Genomic DNA, 21,613 nt, shown 5'->3' with positions numbered 1-21,613 from the left:
TTTAAATATTACAAAAAATGTTATTAATCATTATTAGAGAATTAGTCTTTCTTCATCAGAGGCATATCATGAGGAGAAGAAGGTTGAAGAAGATTTTCCATTACAAGATTAGAATTTATCAGCTCTTGGAGATCACTTTCAATATCTTTTGTGAAGATTAATTTGCTAATAATATTTGATATTTTTTTTATATTTGAAATAGGAATATAAAGTTACTTTCCGAATATTTTGTATAAAATAATAAATATTGAAGAAGAATTATAATGTACATACATATTGTACATTAAAGGCATAAAACGAAATTTTTTTAAATCTTAAAATTTTTATAAAGAGGAGAAAAGTTTTCCACGTATAATCAGGACTTATGATTAAGATGTCATCGATAGAGGACAAGATAATTATGCCAAACACAATCTGAAAGTCATATCGAAGGAACAGATTATTCTCACGGGAATCCGGTTCCCCTTATTTGAAACTTGATATCTTCTGTCGCCTCGTTTCAGCGAAACTGATAAGATCCTCTTGATAACATCGTAATACTTGTTTTTTCTCATCTTTGATATTAACGCATCTCTAAATAATTAAGAAAATATACACACCAAATATTTAAATATTTAAAATAAAAAAAATATTTTTCAAATGATATAAATTATGGACAAATTTGAAATAAATTTAATATTAAATGACATTCTTGCCAATAAATTTAATATTAAGTGATATTCTTGCCAAAAATATGATCGATAAAATATATATAAGAAATAGGTCTCATCTCTCTCTCATGACGTGCAAATGAAAATATCCTCTTTGATTTTAGATGCAGCTTTAAAAAATTCATCCAATATTTCTTACTTTTTTTAAATTTGAAAAATACGTGCATTTGATTAAAATACAAGAACAAAATAACGACAAATAGCGGTAAAAATATCAACTAAATCAATTTGCATGGAGATATATATATATATATATATATATATATATATATATATATATATATATATAGAGAGAGAGAGAGATAAATAAGTATCAAGATTTTGCAAGTCGTTTGGCGTTTGTAATGATAAAAGTTTAATTTATCTCCTACTTTCAGTTCATGTAAAAAGTATCGTTTCGATTTTTTTTTAAATTCCTTCCAATCGACTTTCTATTATATAGTGATATTTTTACGAATAGCTCGCTATGATTAACCCACTTGAAAAGAGCAAAAGGGCACAATTGATGTTAATCCGCCGTGAAGCATTTCACCCGTCGCCCCCACCAATCTCTCGTTGTCCTACGGGATTACGAACGGCAGGATACTACGTTCTCGACAACGTACGATAACAAGCCGGAAACTCGGCCCCAAGGTAGCGACGAGGGAATGAAGGATTGCTTCGCTTGAGTCGATCCAGTACAATCAATATACATCCGTAAATTTCCGCCTCCCCGATTACAGAGATCCAAATATGGCATTACATAATTGTATGTTCTAGAATCCAATGAACTTAATCAGGGAAATTAGACACAGATTATCATATATTCTAGAATATTCAAGCATCTATATTATCTGTGATATTATTCCGCGATACTGTTAATTACAGAGATAGATGTAATCCGCAGATAGAGATACTACGTATATTCGCTGGTAATATTTTATTAAAAGGTGATAAATTGGATAGTATTTTATTTTTTTATATGTAATAAAATTAACTCATACCTTTTAAAATAATAAAAACAGTATTATTTAAATATATTGGAGATAACATAAATTTCTACATTTCACATAATTTAATATTTTACAATAAAAATATATAAAAAAAACCTACTATAATAGTCTGCTCTTTTTCTCTCTAAATTTTTTTTCAATATAAATGATTAAAATTCTTACGCATTTAAACCGCATAGCTTATTATTTTTATTGGTAAATATACGATAAAATATATACTTGCGCACAAAGACAAATTAGTTAGTTAAATTGTTACGTTTCCGTAACCATACCGGTTACTCTTCTATTATTCGCGTCTCGTTATTGCTACCAGAAAGCGAATAATTCTCGTTATAAATGGGGATTGTTACTCATGCTGAAAGCGGCGTTCAGATGGGAAAAAATTGCATCAAATTTGTCGATTCACATATCGTAGCATTTGAATGCTGTTCTCGAATATAATACAAACGTTTAAAATGCGTAACAATGATATATTGTCTGATCCATTATTGAATTTCTTTTATTTTCAGGTATAGTATAGTCTGGTAAAATTGTTTGATATGTCTTCTTTTTTAGTTCATTGCATTATTATATTGCATTGTCTTTTAAATTATCCACGAACACTGAGTGAAAAATTTCTTGCGTTTCACATCAAATGCAAAATTATAATCGTATTTCCTTGTATGTGTAATAAGTATAATTTTTAAAATATATCCGAATTTTAGTATAAATCTACATATTAAATCAATGGTGTGAAAATTGTATTACAGAAGCATGAATTTAATAAAAATGTCTGAAGAAAATTAATGTTGTCAAAATATCAAATAACTGTTCTAAAAATATTATTTTTAACAGTATACGGTATCGAATAACGAATTACGAAAGTACTGAATAATAAGAAAGAAAGATATAATCATGCATACTGTACAACATGTCTCAAAGTAGACACGAAAATGTTTGTACTGTCAATATTGATATTTCTAAAAATTTTCCGTACATTTCAAAATCCTTTCTCTGAAAAGTTATCTCGTTGAACCATATTCACTACCGAATTCATACAATTGCACGGACGGATGCTACAGTTACGTTGTACCGAAAGATAATCGATCGTTTATAGTGGCTGTAAATTCCCACGCGTGTATCGTAGAAAATATCGCTCGTGGCAATAACCAATTCGTTGTAACGCTGGAAAATTTCATTTCCACCCGTCGCCAGAAAGCGGGAACACAAAAGGTCGCGCTGTTAAATATATCGCTATAATATACAATCGGTTGTTAGAAATGCGCGCAAAAGTCGCCGGTAAAATACACCAAATTTATCAAATCTTCGTCAAATAAGCGAAGTCGCATGACACCATTAGTCACATTTATCATTTATTTCAACGACGAACTAAAATTTCCAGGCAAACGTGTTTTCGCATATTATGCTGCCGAATACATCCGCTATTTGAAGAGATTTCAAAATGCTATTTACTCAATCTTTACGAATGATAAAATATATTCGGAGCGCATTCGTTTCTGTTAAAACGGTAAAACAGAAAAGTAGCGTACATTCGCATAAATATTATGATGCAAATAGGTATTTCATTTTTACGATTTTCCATATTTATATGTGTAATGAAAAATCGAAGAAACGAAGTAGCCTGTGTCACACTCTTTTTAGAGATATTTATTGAAAACGAAAAATTTGCAAAAGGGTAAAGCAAAAGGTTGTATGATAATATATTTATATACACCCTCGGTAATAAATTGTATTAAACGCGTCGGCAATCCAATAATAATCTGTAATGACCCTAGCTATAGCTCGGTACACAGGTCAACTGCACCCACGGGTTTTATTATATAATATATTGGAGAATACATAATATGGGGAAAGTTTTCGTGGAGGATTTTGTGAAGTACCAGACTCTCGCATTCACATTAATTTTCTTAATTTGAAACTAACAACCATTGTTTGTGTCGTTTGCACCTGCTGCTTCGGTACAATAGAGAGAAAAAAAGGTACCACCATGTGTGTGGGAAGTATATTATATTTTATTTTTTATTTAGCTTGAATGTACGTGATGTATATAAAAAATTAAAAGAATAAAAATGTAATTGAAAAATTAATATACTCCTCACATATGTGCACGATTCTAATATTGAGAGAAGCAATAAAAATTTATTATACATATATATATATACCTATATCATAATTACAATATTTATTCTTTATATTATAACTGATAATTGCGTCATTATTATTTATTGCAGTCTTGTCATGTATATATGTTATATACGCAAACATATTCTTTAAAAATGTCCTAAACTAAAATTCTGTACTACTGTTAAAGAGCAATCGAAAATGTTGGGAATCTGTCTTAACTGACGCTTCAGTCTTATGGAAAAAAGCACAAACGGAATTATTGGATGTTTGCTCGTCGAGGAAGTAGCTTAACGGATGAGAACGTGAGCAGACTTTTGACGACAGAAATAAACGGGAGACACGGAAGTTCTCATTCCGCGCGCCATCCACTTGGCTATATTTCCCGAACTTTAAAAAGCTGCAGAATTGTCGTGAGAATGATCAACGGATCGAATATCGCATTCCTTAGTGCTGTGCTGAATTTTATTCACAGCTAGCAAACTCTCACAATATAATAAAATCTTTTCTTCTATCAGACATTAAAACTTTACATAAAACGATAAAATTTTGGAATATAATTTGCGTGATGATGAAAACAAAAATTAAGTAGGGCACTACAAAAATTCTCGTTAAGTAATAATTGATTGCAGTAGCGAGTACGATTTTAGTTCTTATTTTCAACATGCAGCTATAATATTTATCACTTATCTGTCTGGTGTCTTATTTTTTAATACCTGTTACGATAACAATATTACGCTAATATGATAATGTACGAGATATGAACTTATAAATTATAAAATTAGTATCATAAAATAGCACGTAACGTATGCAAAATAAAAAAGAAAGATAAATAAAAGATAAAGATTGCCGAGCAAAGCACAAGAGCAATTTTATGATATATACGCGTAATTTTCAACAGTAACATAAAATCCCGTTAATTCGAAAATAGCACGGGCACAACGGGCAGTTTTTTTGCTTCGTGTAAATTTCAATTAAAACGATATATAGCGAATAAATATCATACGATCGTTTTATTCTCTCAAAACAACGAGACGGGAACACGGCGTGTGTGTTTCCGCAACGAGATGTTTTCCACCTCCCATCCTCCATTCGCGATTACTCAATTAAATTAACCCAATCCGTACACGATACGCGCCGGCCTCTCTTTTATCTCTTGGCAAAACCTGTCGTTCTTCGTTGTCCGATCAACATCATACGTTATTGATTGCGCACGATAAATGTTGCAAACTGCGTGTCACGGTTGCAAAAAATTTATACGACTCAAAATGTACACAGGTATGCAGATTCTCTATGAAACTACTCTGTGGCACAGCTTCTATTATTTAATAAGAAAATCTTTAAAACACATTTTATATTCTAAAAAAAATATATATCGTATTCTATTGCACATACATGTATAATGTGTGTATGTAATTGTAGACACAGAAAAGTTAGTTGTACTTAGAATAAGATAGTGTTTCTTGCTCGCGGACGTGGATAACTTGAAAAAGACGGTTTAAAAGCTGACTCGCACATGTGCCTATTCTCCGATTCTCTGTGACACATTCACTATTATCTACGTCGGTAGAGTTTGCTGCTCAATGACCAAGCAGTAAGTAGTACATCCGCGAATAAACGAGACTGCTCTTACGATTGTCGCTCATGGGAAACGAAAACCGTATGAATGCCGTTTATCATATACACACGTATACACGAGCCGCGCTATAGCGGAATATTCAGTTTGTCGGGAAGATAGGGATGTTGATACGATACCGAATAACAAAGGCGAACAAAGACTTGCCGTCGATCCGTCGGATCGCGGGAAGATCTTCGCAAAGTTCCTACAGGGCCTAGTGTACTTGACAATGAAGTCGAATATATAAAGTATATAGTTCGAATGTTGTATATATATTCATGAATATGAAACACAGTTGTCAATAACTGTTTTCACCAGAGTTTTAGCCAATATAGCTAAATGAAAAATCAATTTCAATGAAAGCAGCTTAATGAAATTTATATGCTAACATATTGTGGAATAGCATTTTTTCCCCATGGATCCGAGAATTATGAGGGGCGATAGTGTGGTTCCTTATTAATCTGCGAGAACAATTATTACGCCCCTTTAGAGATGTACAGAAAAATGGAACATAATATATATACGAAAAAATTTTTTTTTACTTTTGTATTTTTTACACAATATTTTTACACTCATAATTTTACACATGCGTGCAGGCACGCATTGCACGCCCGTCAGAACCAGCCCTGACTATGTTTCATTAGTTCTAGTACAAGGGTTATAGGCTTCATTAATTTTAAATCAAACGACATTAATCTATATATACGCACACAATATTAGCTTCAATATTAATCTTAAAAGTAATTCAATTCGCTGTGCGAATGCGTATCAGAGTACTAAAAATCATTCATTTCTATACTAAAAATTTGCAAAATAATCATTCGATTGTTTCATGTTTACAAATATATAGAGAAAAGACATTTGATTAACTATTTGTAAATGTTTCTTTTGCACTTACGATTAATTCTATATAAAAATATAATACACATATTTTAATCTTAGTTTTAATACATCTTTTAATAAGTTTATTTTTATACCTTTTCTATATCTTGTCAATCATTTTTCCTTAATTTAGAAATGTTGCATAAAGTACAAGCATGAAAAATATTTCAGTCATTTTGATGCCAACAAGTATATCACAACAGTATTTCTTTCTTGAAACTCTGCTCACGTTAGTGACACACATGCACACAAAAGGACCAAGAAGACACTCTATAACGCGTATGAGGACTGTAGGATACTCGTATAATTTAAGAGTTAAAGAGAAGTCGGAGAGAAAAGCTGGGGCTAGAGGGAGAGACAGAGTTATGACCTAAAAGCAGAGCGACATAAAAGCGACGAACAGAAAGAGACTCTATGCGATAATGAAAGACAAAATTTATCTTAAAATTTAAATTGACCAGAATTTTCAGAATTACGTTATTTGAAAAATGATAAAGAATTCAAAAACTTTTTGTCATTATTATTGCTATTATTATTATTAAGCAAACTTGTGTGCAATTTTCTTTATCAGACATTACTTGTTTATTACATTGTTATTACATTTTTATGAATAATATGAAACTGTGAAATAAAATTGTGTCTACACGAGTGTTTTGTAACGCAATTTTGGAATGTAAGAAACTATGTTAATGTCATTGAGATACTATCTTATCTAATTACATAAAAACTGTTAATGCAAGTACGAGATGAAAAAGTTTGAGCTATCACATGTCTAAAATATAAGTTTTTTTTTATTGGAATACAATATACGATCATAGACATACATATACTGTTTCAGTTATCGCAAGAAGCGTTCGGGTACAATTGTTGTAGCCAATCCAACTAAACGCAACCAATTTTGGGAAACGCATATCTCGAGTTACATACATGAAATAAGCCAGATTGGATTACAAAATTAATTTATTGAACTGAATTGCGTGTTGAATGTCAACACAATTAAATAACGATGCGTTAGATATGTGCATGACTATTATAATTGCTCATTAATAGAAAACCTGAAATTGACTAGTTAGAATTATAATAATTAAAAAATATATTTCATATTCAATATTTCGCATTTTTATTGTCGAAATAGAAAGAGAATTTGTTTGAAAAAATCTGCATACATTTGTATTTATAAGTATATTTAATATTATTATACATTGCATCTCGATTAAGATCACATTGTGTTGTATGAGATAAAAATTTAGCAAATTGTCCCTTATCATATTGAACAGTGAGAAAAATGATTGCGTATTAAAATTTTGCACTGTTATGTAATGAATCAATTTCGATTTAATTAAACTGATCGTGAGTTTTTTTTATAATATTCAACGCGAGGAAAAAATCAGCCTTAATTTCATATGTGAATAATATATGACATGATTGCCATATTAAATATGATATAATTACAACACGCGTGCATTTGAATAATTTTATGAGATACAACAGTTGAACTAACACAATTACACAATATGAAATTGAATACTTTAACGATGCGTTTATAATAACGTCTGCATTACATATAACGGCTTTAAAATTGTGCGTGGTATAAAAACAAGCCGCATATCAAATTTCTGACGCACCCCGTGAAGCTCTCTATAAAGCCTACAAATATATATTTTAATCTTTTTCTCCACTCTGCAGATTAAAATCAAATAAGAGTCGCATAAAAATATTTGTATATGTTATATCACTTGCAAAATATATAAAATTTAATTTTATATTAAAAAGCATTGTAAATATAATATCGCATGTGACACGGTTATTTTAATGTGCTCATAACTCCTTTGAACCATCACGATTCATAACGCCTGATATTAAAATGTAAAACAGTTTTAAGAAAACGTTCCAATATGTGAGTCAGTCTTTTTAGTATTTTTTACAATAATAGCAATTAATTCGATTTTTACTAGTTTTATTTTTATTGATAAAATTTATTTGATGATTGATATAAAGATATAAATTACAAACAGAAATCTATCTATTCTCTCTCTCTCTTTCTCTTTGAAAAAGAAAATATTAAATATATATAAAAAGTTCATCATATTGTTATACTTTTTTCCGATCTCTATAACAATTCGATCGCAACGTTTTTTATTTAAAATCAACAAATGAATATACGATTACAGTTTTATAAAAGAAAACTAGATTATCATTCTCGCAGATCTTGTTCTTGTCAAACGATTATTTGTTATTTGTAATACGAGTGTACTAAGTGCAATATCGTGCTATGCGTCGTCTTACTTGAATTATAATCACATCTAATATAATCGTATGAGATACATGTAAAAGCTTTAGCATCGTTCATGTATGTAATGATATATCTTATTGCTTCTTTCTCATTATACTCCTTATACTATAGTCTTGAAAAATTCAAGCTTGTGCTTTTTACCTACATATTCATTAATACTGCCACTATAATTAACCTCTTTATTTATTTAAATCAAACTAATTTTTTGTTAGTTTTCTGTTATTTTAATTATCTACTTATTGCGTGATGTTTGATGGATTCAACATAAAAGTCTATAAAATCTATTCACTAAAACGCACTTAACTCTTGGGAAAATTATTTTGCGTATTGCTTTTACTGGAAGTTGTCGGGCAGAAAATTGTGCGAGTCGACCCATGGTCGACTTTCTAAAATCAAATCCCAATCGCAAAAGTGGCCCTCTACGCGGCGAAGCGCAAAGCAACCCGTCGACAAAGGCGAGGAAAATGTAAAAAGATTCGTGTCGAATACCATGGGACATGCGCTTAGTGGGCGTGTGTGTGTGTGTGTGTGTGAGTGTGTGTGTGTCTGTATGTGTGTGTATGTATACTGCGATTTCATTTTAGATGGAAAAATTTCTTGACAGCGCCAGCAGAAGGAATAATACGAATAAGAGCAACGAAAAAGGCAGACAAATCCTTCGTGAGACTTGCTGTGTTTGTACAGAAACTGCTACCCCTTTCTTTCGACGTAATTTAAATCTTCTCCAAGAATAACGAGGGCATGTATTTTTCCGTCTTGTTTCATGATAGAAATACATATCGCGCGACACGTCGCTAAGCAGAACGATTTAAGCTAAAAGCTCCACCAATGTTTCTTAACGACATCTCTGAATGTCTTAGAAGGTTGCAAAGCGCTGAAAAATGAAAAGATAGAAAATCGCAGCTTTCACCGATGAATGCAGCCTCGTGGCGTGCATGAATTTAATCCTAGTCAAGAGGGAATTTTTAACGCGAAAGATACGACAGGACGAGGAACTCGGCGAAGCGGAATCGAGTCCTCGGTACCTCGTGACCGAGAGCCGATCGATGTTCAAGCGAACGTGACTAAACCTTTTTTTTTTTTTCTTAAACGAAAGGGCGAGAATCGAGACGACGCTCTTAACGTTCCCCTCTATCCGACCCGCTCTCCTCGAGAAATGATATGCAGGTGCAAAAATTCCATTTCCTTCCGCGCATTTCATATAGCATCCTCGATTTTTTTCTTTCAACATGCGTATACGCTTTTAAATGGTCTCGAATGAAGAGGATCTTTTCGCTGTAAATGTAAGGTAATTTTCCAGCAAAACTTCCCCCAGACTTTCTGTTTTTTTGCACGCTTCAGTTACGGACTCATGTGCACTTCTTGTAACTACGTATCAAAAAATGTATTGTATTACATACATACTTATGCATAAGAAACGATTAATTGTTCTTTTGCGTTTATACTCGCATACGTAATTTATTAATTGCAAAATTGTGTGACGCCTTTTATGAAATATAAAACTTTCTATTAGACCAACTCTTAGATTCTTTTTTAAGAGCGATATGAGATAATTACCACGAAGGGACATTTTCTAAGTAATTCCTTACTTTTGAAATTTACTTCAGTCGTAGTACGACCGCTTTACGCTTTGCCCAATCAAAACTAATGAAAGCATTTACTCTCAAAGCGTCCGACTCGCTGGCACGACTCGCTTTCATATTCTTGAATCTTAATCACGAGAACCTGAAATTCGGGATTCGCATCTTTGTAAAATTCAAATTCAAATGATACTGATATTGAATGAAAAAAATATCCATTAAAAGAAGAGAGAGATATTTCAAGCATAGAATGATGACATACGCCATACAAATATTTAATATTTGTTTTTAATTTTACTAAAGAAAATGTTTAAAAAAAATTAAGCTATATATAGCAAAAGATAATTAATTAACTTAATGGCATATATTTTTACAAGAGCAACCAATTGTAATATAAGATTGTAAATGTCATACTATAATATTTTTTAATAAAAGAAAATTAATTATTATAAAAATGTTAAAAGTGATGACACATTCTCTCTAGTTTTATATTTAATATATGTATATGATAAAAAAATTTTTTAGTTATTGAAAGATCGTTGAAACATCGTGCAGTATGAATATTGTTACACGCAAAACAATTTACAATCATACTCTGAATAATTCTATTATTAAAATATACTTGTACAAAATTCATTAAAACGATTATATAATTTCTAGCCATTTGTAATATCGCTTAAGATATTGCCTAAAGATACGCGCAGATGAGGAATGTTTTTTGAATCGTGGACGGCTTTCTAAATCCGAGGACGGAATAATCTTTCGCTTCATCGACGATTGAAAGCGCGAGATCAGCAGTAACATATTCGACATTCACAACATTTGCAAAAGTATTTTGATCTGTAAAAACTCCAAACTGATCAACGGTTCTGTCTTTCTCTTTCTAATAGTTCTCCCCTATTTTTTTCATCCCAGGAACCCTCGTCGTGTCGCACGTGACACATCGTGTTCTATTCTATCGCACGCGTTTACGTAGAACGCAGGTCGCATTACATCGCAAGCTTTCCCGTCGGGAAAAGCTCATTGTTGCCTTTTAACACTTTACGCCGGCTCGCTATCCGCGATAATGCACCGCAAAGTGTGTACTTACCGAGATTATTAAATTTCGGGATGTGGCCTGCGCCCCCGCTCTTTCTCCCTTAATTTCGAAATTGCCACGTAGGTGCAACCTCCGTAACTACACCATTCGAACCGATGGTGTTTGTTTTACATATCCACGCCGACACGTACGTAATGCGGTAATACCGTGTAACGTGAAACACAAAGCGCATACATTGAACCACGCAATGTAAATTAAATGTAGTGGTGAAAGAGCAGTTATAAGGAATGTTGCTAGAGATACAGAGAGAAAAATATTTCGACATTTTTGCTAAATGAAAACATCGTTCTCTCTTAATGTATTTATTGCAACAAATGCGACTGCATCAATGTTCTGTCATGCAATTCAAATGTAATCTAATTGGTCCTTGTTAACAATTAATAATAATATGCTGTGCGAGACAGTCGTTGTTCTCATAATAGTACATTACACGAGAAACATATTGTGATAACCATTGATATAACGATAGGAATAAAGCAAATTAATATTTGGTACTCTCTTATGATATACATACAAGATAGTTCTTTAATTTAAAATAAATAAAGACAGTTTTTTAGTGATTGAAAAATCCATTTATCTGGGGAGCCGAGAGTAGCGTACAAGCGAAAAAGCTGATTCGAATATTTGAGAGATGCGACGTCATTTCGTTCCATATTCAAAGAGGCAGAGTAAGAGCAAAGCGTCTTAAGGTATAAGCGACGACATTTAGCGTCCCGGCAAAGTGCGTGTTTTTCTTTAAGGGATAGTGATGCATCGGCTTTGATTCGTTCCATTTCTCCTGCAAAGTATTCCATTCCGTCGGTTTCCACACCGCCGTTTCAGACGGTGGTGGAGAACACTCGAAATGTAAAGCTACGCTAAGGGTGAACGTGAATGATTAAACTCAGAGTGGCGCTTAAGGTTTTGGGATTATAAATCGACATCCTCTGCCTGGCGTTTGCAAGTGCCGCCGAATAGTGAATCAAAGCGGGCGAAAACGTCTTTCGCGGTAACGCGTGTACTACATATGTAAGCGACCGCGCGCAAGCTGCGCTCGATTAAAGCTCAATGAGTCGTGGTATAGCCCTTTGTTGTAACACTTGTTGAGGAGGATTTGAAAGAGAAAAGGCCAAGCTTTTCTATCAGAGGCGTTTTAGTCACATTCTAGCAAACCGCAATCGATCAAATCTATTTGTGAGCAATTTAAAATAATTGATAAAATATATAAAACTTTAGTAAATATTGTATAAGATATCAAATATTTCTATAAATCAATATAATATTTCTAAAAATAAATATTAACATTATAAATGAAAAAATTCTGTAAATGTATATTTAAATAAACTCTCTGAGCAAAAAGAAACTTTGTTACTTTCTGTTGTGACCTTTCACGTTATTCAACTTTAATCAGTAAAGTGATATTTGATAAGTAATTAATTTTCGTCCTTAGTATGCTGTTTATGCAAATATATACGTTTACACGCACAATGTTATCAATTCTTACGGTAGAAAATATATTTTTTATTTGGTCCACGTTGAAATACATGATATTACGTTGCTACGAAAAGTCTTGAAAATTGTGTGTCAGTAGTGTACGGGAAAAGTCGAGTCTTAAAGCGCATGCATAACATGAGTATACTGCATGAAAACTGCTAGGGGTAGTCTTGAGTCTACCCAGTTACGAAGTAGCAGCATTATACAAACGCTCGCTTCAGCAACAACGAGCCACAACTGAAGCAGCATTATACGATATCGGCTTCAGCTGCGGTAACTAAATTCAATTTGGAATACCTTTTCAGCAAAACTCCTTTCTCACGCATACGTTATTATCACTATATTAACTCTAGATAAGTAATGTTATTTTAGTTGCATATATTGATAGCAATGAGTATAACTTATATACCATAAAATTGTTTCAATATTTTATATGCAGTTGCATAACTAAAAACTCTTTTAGATTTTAAAATTAAAAAAATTAGATTATAATAAAAAACAATTCGTAATTTTTTATTTTGCGCCTAATTTTTAAAATTTATAATAAATTAGCAGCGATAAAGTAAATAAGTTTTACTCATCTTTATCGAAGATTAATAGCGGATTTAAATTTCTCTTTCTCGAATAAAGAACTAATATTAATTTATCATTAAATTATATTTTAATTCTCTTTAAACATTAATATAGGATATCAATATAGAATGCAGTTTTCTAATCAAACTAGAGCACTTCTCTTAGATATTTTCCTATCTAAGAGAAGTGCTCTACATTTAAAATAATATTTTTTATTTAAACGACACATATGACAATTAATATGTGTGATATATTTCAATTGTACATGCATTAATTACCATTAAATTTGTTCATAGAGTTTCGATTATATTTATTCATAACAAATCTAGTAACACAAATAGCATAATTTATAATAATAATTAGTCGACTGTCTGCCAAAGAGAACGAATGAGAAGAACGAATGAGGAAAGTCGAGTATTCTTGAGTTTAAATGCGAGATGTGCTTCGACGGTGCGAACGAGTCACCGTCCTTTAAAACAGCCTGGGCTTAATGACGCTCATTTATTCGCTGTAACCAGAAGGCACTCGGTAGAGTACTGCCAGCTCATCTACTCCACTAAGCTCACCTGTGTATGTGCCTTCAGTTCTATCCCGTATTTACAACGAATGGATAGAACCGATGCTCATCTGGCGGCAATCCTCTCGCTCGGCGATATATACGTATTTCCATATTATGCAACGTTTTGCGGCTATATATGCGTACACTGTCTTCGGACTATGGATTTTCTATAGGAACGAACGTATTACATGTCGACATGCTTTCGTTCGACATTAAAGGAAGTTTGCTCGATATAAAGTCGGCAACAACGGCATATTATCATCTCCATTGTCTATCTCAACAAGAGTTAGTACAGCTCAATTGCATTGGATAACTTGGCCCGAAAGCTAAAGACAGGGTTCAATTTACCGAAAATCCTTAATCGTTTATTTGATGAAAAATCTGTAAGTAACTCAATATCCCAAGATTCCTGGATTGTTCATACGAAAAAATATTTCAGTGGTATGTTACAATATTATATTATAATAGAATACTCTCTCCAAAATATGAGAAGACAACGCTAAAATGCATTGTAATAAGCTTTTTCACATCGTAAACGAGAGGATCGTGTTATAATGTTCCTCTGGCAAAAAGCCAAAACGCGAGTACTTCGGTCTGCTGTCAGTAAAATATGCGATTCTATAATATAAACGCTCTCCTGTATGTTTTTGTGCGGATCTAGAAGGATCTCTCTTGGAATGTCTCGCTCAACAATATCGAAGCGTCTTGTAAGAATCAGCGAAGCACGATATAAAGGCGAAATATCGCGGGCCGCGTCACGACGTGTTCCTTTCTTAAGTTACTCAATGCTTTCGTCGTCCTCGGCACAGAAAAATCGCCGTGAATACCGCGTAATAGGTTTCTACATGCGAAATCGAAATTGAAAGCATGCCGAGGAATCTCATAAAGTTCACGAGAGCACGTGCGACATACAAAGTAAATTATTATACTATCTTCGTGGAGTAATAGAAGAACGTACAATAAGGTTTTCTGGAGGTCAGCCAACAACCGAGCTATCCAGAAAGCGCCCACACAAATACACACACACACACATATATATATATATATATATATATATATACGTATATATATATATATTATATACACATGTATACTCATACATACGAGCTGGCGGGATTCCCGCGTCCCGTTACTCATAAAGTCAGATGAGTGTTCGAAAGTGCATTCATGCTTAACCTTTGGAATCGACTTGTCTCGCGCTCTTTCATGCACTCGCAGCGTGGCTACGCTATCCGCCGACAAACATTCCGGAAACAAATTTTCACGCGAGGCTAACGTTCGCACGTGTGACCCATATTTTCCGACGGCGCGCACGAAAATCGATAGTTTCTCCAACTGAGAGAGAGAAGTGCATATTCGATTTACCTCGTTTTACTCGTAAAATCTTCCGCGTCGGGCGGACGCAAACGCGAATACGGTCACCCGTCCCTCTCGTCCTTATGTACAGTACTCATTGGTATGCGAAGACACGCTTTCGTTGCGCGACCAACGAACGTATCTCGACTTGAAGGCTGGAAAGCGACATACATACATACATACATACATAATACTTACACACACACACACATATATATATATATATATATATATATATATATATATATATATATACATATACCTTTATTCGCGTGCTGACAACTCGGCGTGGTGCTATAGATCTGTTTGGCTGCTGGATGGGCATGTATCAGATAACCTACTACTTCTCTATACTAGTAGCTTACGTTATATCCAACTTTCACGATAAGGTAACTTCATATACGTCTTTTTCCTCGTAGTATCGAATATTTATCTTTCTCTATTTTTTGCAATAATACTGGTCTCTTATAAACATGATAGATATATGTATTAACGTTTTTCTGTATCTGTGACATTGACTATATCTTTTTTGTATTAATTGCATTAATTTTATTTTTACAAATACATTTTATTTAGAAAGGAAAACTTTGATAGAATGTTTTTACTATATAAAATATTATTTTATAAAATATACATAGGGTAAATGCGAGAAAGATGCCATGTGCTGAAAGATACTATTTCTCTATGATTTTTAAATTTTTCAATAAAAGATGCCATTAATCTATTTTTAATCTTTAGTTTTTAGCTTTTATTTTGTAGATTATTTTTTGTGGGTATCGAAACGGCAATGCGCAGTTGTTTCTGTATTTTAGAAGTTAAAAATTTGTATATATATATGCATAAATGTATATACAGAATTTTTCATTTTAAATGATACAGACAAATATTTGAAAATAAAAAAAATTTTAGAAAAAAAATGTTTCAGACGAAATTTATTTGGCTTGAAAGGGAAAAAAGATAAAGTTTTTATTAGTTTGACATTAAGTATACGTGCCAAAGTCATATCAAGATCAATCTAGTTTTTTAAAATAAAATTACTAATTACTAATTTTTTAATTATTTAATTTTATAATATTCTTAAAATATAAGATTATTCTTCTTACGTAAAACTTATGTTCTCAAATAGTGGATTTATTTGAAATATTGTTCTTAGTGAATCATGTAACCTATTCCTTATAAGCATATGTACAAGTTCAGTATTCTTTTTATTATTACTTTTCTAAATTTTTAATGTTTCATATGTTTGATAAGATGCAATAGAAATAACATGCAATGCATCTTACAAGTGCAACTTGTAAGAAGAACACATTGAAAAGACAAGAGAAGAAAATAAGACTAAAAAAATTAAGAAAATAGAAATATAGAAAATGAAAATAAAATAAAAAATTTTTGAAAAATGTTAAAGAAAAAAACAAAAATATTTCAAATTTATTCTAATTTTTTTTTTGTTAATTTAATTTAAGTAAAAAAGTTATGTTTTGTATTTAAATTTAATATTATATTACGATATAAAATTAAATGTATGATTAAAAATTTCATTATTACGTAAGAATATTGGGGCATCCCAAATGTCGTATTGTATCCCAAATATCGTATTTTATCTACATATATAAACCACTTTTATAAGAATTTTTTCCTTGTTCCTTAAAAAGAATAAAAGAAATAGAGTCCTATAATTATAATCAAATACAAGTATATGACGATATTATATAACGATATTATCGATTTTCTTTTTCACATAATTAATAATTACAAAAATATAATCTTTCAAAGTTAATGTGACATCTTCACCCTACTTACCCTATATATATAAACGCACGAAAAAAATATTATTGTCTTCCTTTCTATCATATTAATAATAAATAATGTGACTTAATAACGTAACATAAAAAATCTTATTTTGCTCTATTTTCATTAAACTATTATCCTATCGTTAGCACGATTCTTTTCTTTTCTTTATAAATTGATTGTTACATATTAATCAGAAAGAGAAAGAGAGAGCGAGCGAGAGAGAGAGAGAGAGAGAGAGAGAGAGAGAGAGAGAGAGAGAGAGAGAGAGAGAGAGAGAGAGAGAGAGAGAGAGAGAGCAAGAGTATGGATAGCTATCTTTCAAATTTCAATTTATCAAAGAAGTGACAGCTGTGTGTATGAAGGAGCGGTTGTGTCATGCACACATAGGATGGATAACCCTCTATATCATCCCTTAATCCTACTTACTACTCCCGTAGAATAATCGCGGTCCGTAATCAAACAAGTGTAGATTATTGTGTACTTGTCTTACGAAATTGATCAAAAATATCGAAAATTTGATTCAAACAACTCAGACGTTACATTTTTTATTTGAGAGATAATATGACTAAATAAAGATGCTGTATTTTCGTGCTAAATTGTACGACGAATTGTTGTGAGCAGAATAATACAATAACAATCTTCATTAGTACATCTATAAAAAAAACATTAGATTTCGACTAAATCCTGCATTCTACTCAATAATTCCTAATAATTACAATACTGAATAATTACAAGAACGAGACAGTAACAGTCACGAAAAAGCATTGGACTGGCGCAGCACAATGTTTCGATCGATGTAATTCAATTAAATCGTCGCTATTATCACACTCTCGCTCACCTCCTCGGACTGCGAAGATAACTTCAGAAATACATGTGGTATTTTCTATATTCCTAATATTCTATTATACACGTCTATTTAAATTTTATCAATTATTCAATCTAATCGATATTTTCAGTAGTCTGTATCCGGCGTTAATCCGTTCCTACAATATTCCCAGCAAAATTGACCGTACGAGACGCGCGATTCGTTACAGTCCTTCGGTTGTATCGCGAGCAATAACATTGTTCCACGCACACGGGTCTCTCGGCCTCCTCTCGTTCTCCATCTCTTGTCGTCCCATCCTCTCATCTCGTTCGATACAAAAGTACGCGAGGACAGATCCCATGAAAAGCACTCGACGCGTTCCCCATCGAAAGAGAACAGACGGCGCGTTTCGCGCTGACGCGTGTTTTCCTATATACATACGTTACACGCGTGCTAGCACGCTGCTTACTCTACTACGGCGGGACAATAAAAGCTCGCGCGGACACCTTACCTCTCTCCTCGCCCACGCTTCGCGTGTCAGCAGCGGAGACATTTCCATTTTATTGGATGGTAGAAACGAGTATCGCGCGAGGGACGCGAGAGACTCGGCCCTGGAATATATAGGAATCCGAATTGGGTGACGTGCGGGCACTCAAGGATGCTGCTCCTGGACCGCGACGCATCATCTGCATGCCTGTCCTGACCGACAGACATGGCGGTTGTTGCGCTCATCCTTGGAACGCCGCGTTTCCGTACGGGTGTCTGTGAATGCGCTCTATGCGTATAGGGTGTATAGAAAACTCATTCGCCAAATGATAAACAGCAAAGTTGCAAAACGATAAAATTATGAATATGAAATTTAATCTGCGTACTTGTCATAACATTCGCAATTATGTACTATATATAAATAAAAAATTTAACACAATTATATAAGAAAGATAATTAAAATTATTAATAATCTTTAAAAATTAATTGATATCTTTTATAAATAAATCTTTATAGAAGTCACAATCATTTGCATCGATTCGAAGAGTATCTGACAAGAAATTCTCAAATTACATTGATTAAACTAGAGTTTAATAAAATAATGATGGCAAGAAAGTTACCATTAAAATTACAAAAATATCTTTTTAATCGTTGACATACAAAATTCTTTTTTTTTCTTCTTTCATAAAAATAGACTTATAACTAAATTAGAAAAGATAAACGGTGTAACAAAAAAGAGATCCGACAAAATGATACTGTGGAGAGGCTCACTTGATGACGTAATCAAGACTCATTGTCAGTTTAAAATTGTTGAAAGCGTAAAACTTCGCCTCTGTAAGGCCACCATGTTGTATAACGTTAAAGAAGGATATTTCCGGCACACCCGATGTTGGCGCGTATCTAGGTAGCACTCTGAAATGGAATGGCGAGCAATTCCTGGTCGCTCCGTTCTCTAGTCGGCCCTTACGCGTGAATAACTTTAGTCGCTTCGCCCTTGTGCATTTTCCAGACATTTCATTGTCTTCGCCAACCCTGCCATTTGTTAACTACTGAATAACCCTCTCTTCCACGTTTCATTTATATTACATCATTTTTTAATGCAATGCTGCTGTGTATTCTTTTTGCAAAAATTAGCGAGGTTATATAGCATGTATGCACATAGTGCATTGTCATTTCACTATAATTCCTTGTCCTACTGACCTCGTATCGATTAAGTTTCCTTCGAGTTGTCCATTTCTTTAGCATACTGTTTTATTCGGAGTTTTTTTTATCGCTTTCATAAATCAATGCCTTGAGAATAGTTTCAATTATTCAAAATACAATATAGCAAAGGAAGTCTTCGTAGTAATGAAGGTAGACATATACCGCGTATGTATTATATATTTTTGGAATGAAATGGAATGACGGGCGATTCCTGGCTCGTGCCTTCACCCTCTACCCGCGTGAATAACTTTATTCGATTTGGCCTTTCCCTTCCTCTAAAACCCCTTCTACGAACCGACGTGGTAATCGGTTTACTCTGAGGCACTCGCCGCGAAAGTACGTCATTCGGGATTATTGCATCAGATGAATCCACTGCAGCCCGCCACGATCCTCTGCGATGGTTACGTGCTTGGTACGGTGGTGGAACATTTGCGGTCACAGTGTCGCGTATAATGTAATCCAATTAAATGATTATTACTGTTCGCGGTGAGATAAACATGTGTCGAATTGCTCATTTGTTGATTATTCCTAAATTAACCAATCTTGCTGTAATGATCGCTGAAGGAAAGCATTTTTCTTTAATTCTTTTCGTTGTATCGCAAATTAGTAAATGAATCTTTTATTATGTAAGTCACTCGATTCAAATCTGTTTGTCTTTTTTTCGATCAATTTTTTTATCAAATTCAATAAAAAGATAGAATCTTGTAATTTAATGGCATATCTATTATTAAAACGTTTTATGATACATAGGGTAAATTAGGGTATGATGGCCATAGGCTATAATTTTTTCAATAATCGCTACATAATGCGCTTTTTTAGTCATTATCAAAGATAATCGATATTTATACAGTAGTTTATGTGCATACATTATTCGAAATAACGATATTGTGAATATTATATCATATTTTTATTTTTGACTCTACATGCAAAGTTTTTCATTTATCCACTAAAAACTGTTATAACGTCGAATAAATTACAGTTAAGCTATCGTAATCGACGTTAGACATATTACAAAGATATGTAAATTGTTATATGATCTATAATTTTGATTTTCATTTCTACTATTTTTTTATAAATATTATGACCATCTTTCCGTCACTATGGTCATCTTTTCCTTAAAAGTTGGGTAAGATGGCCAATGCTTATGTTGTACTATTTTGATAATATAAAATTTCTATTAAATATTTTTCTTTTAATTTTGATAATATTACGTAATTTAAGCTTCAGTAAAAATAATATGCCAAACACTATTAAAAAATAACAAAAATAAAAAGTATGTTTTTTGCATTTTAAAAAACTATCCCTCCCATCTTACCCGAGTTTACTCTATATTAAAAAATGTTATAATCTTATTTTATCAAAATTTAATTTTCTCTAATTAATTATATTAAGTATGCTTTTACGAAATAAAAAAAAATTAGATATGCTAGAATCAAATGAGTCGCAATTTTGCAAAGATGTGCAATTATAATAGAAGAAAATGACTTGAATGTGAATGTAACGACCGTTTCTGTAGAAGAATTCTGTAGAAGACTTTTGAAAGACTCTCGCGAAAACCCACGTAGCTTATACGAGCTTTCACATTCCTCCAGGCATTCATGAGAAGGACATGAATGTATGTATAGCTTCACGGGCGCAGCTGGTAGCCACAAATATGATAGTAATATTTAATTTATCGTCTAGGATTGAAAGAGAACGTTTAAAAAGCCGGCCAAAGGACGAGCAAAGGTAGAATGATTTCGTGCGGTACCCCGTCGTTGAGCTCCCACGAACAGAATCCTGAATAATATATGGCGGCGTCTTCGGGGCCCGTGCATAATTTCTCTCGTATAGAACGGAAATGCACGGATCCTAACGACTATGGATCGTAGAAACGTTCCGAAAACGGGACGATGTCGAACTTATGTACTTAATGTCAGCCACGCGACGTTTTCTCTACTCGTGGTCCACCTTCCTTTGCATATATTCGCTAAATTTAATTGCTTCCGTGTTTTTGTGCCTACGCTCAATGCGATCAATTAACGTTTGTTCGCAACTATAATTAACTGCAACAACATTACTCGCTAATTATA

This window comes from Anoplolepis gracilipes, chromosome 2 (genome assembly GCF_047496725.1).
Source record: "Anoplolepis gracilipes chromosome 2, ASM4749672v1, whole genome shotgun sequence".
Classification (NCBI taxonomy): domain Eukaryota; kingdom Metazoa; phylum Arthropoda; class Insecta; order Hymenoptera; family Formicidae; genus Anoplolepis; species Anoplolepis gracilipes.
Note: the sequence above shows the minus strand (reverse complement) of the source record.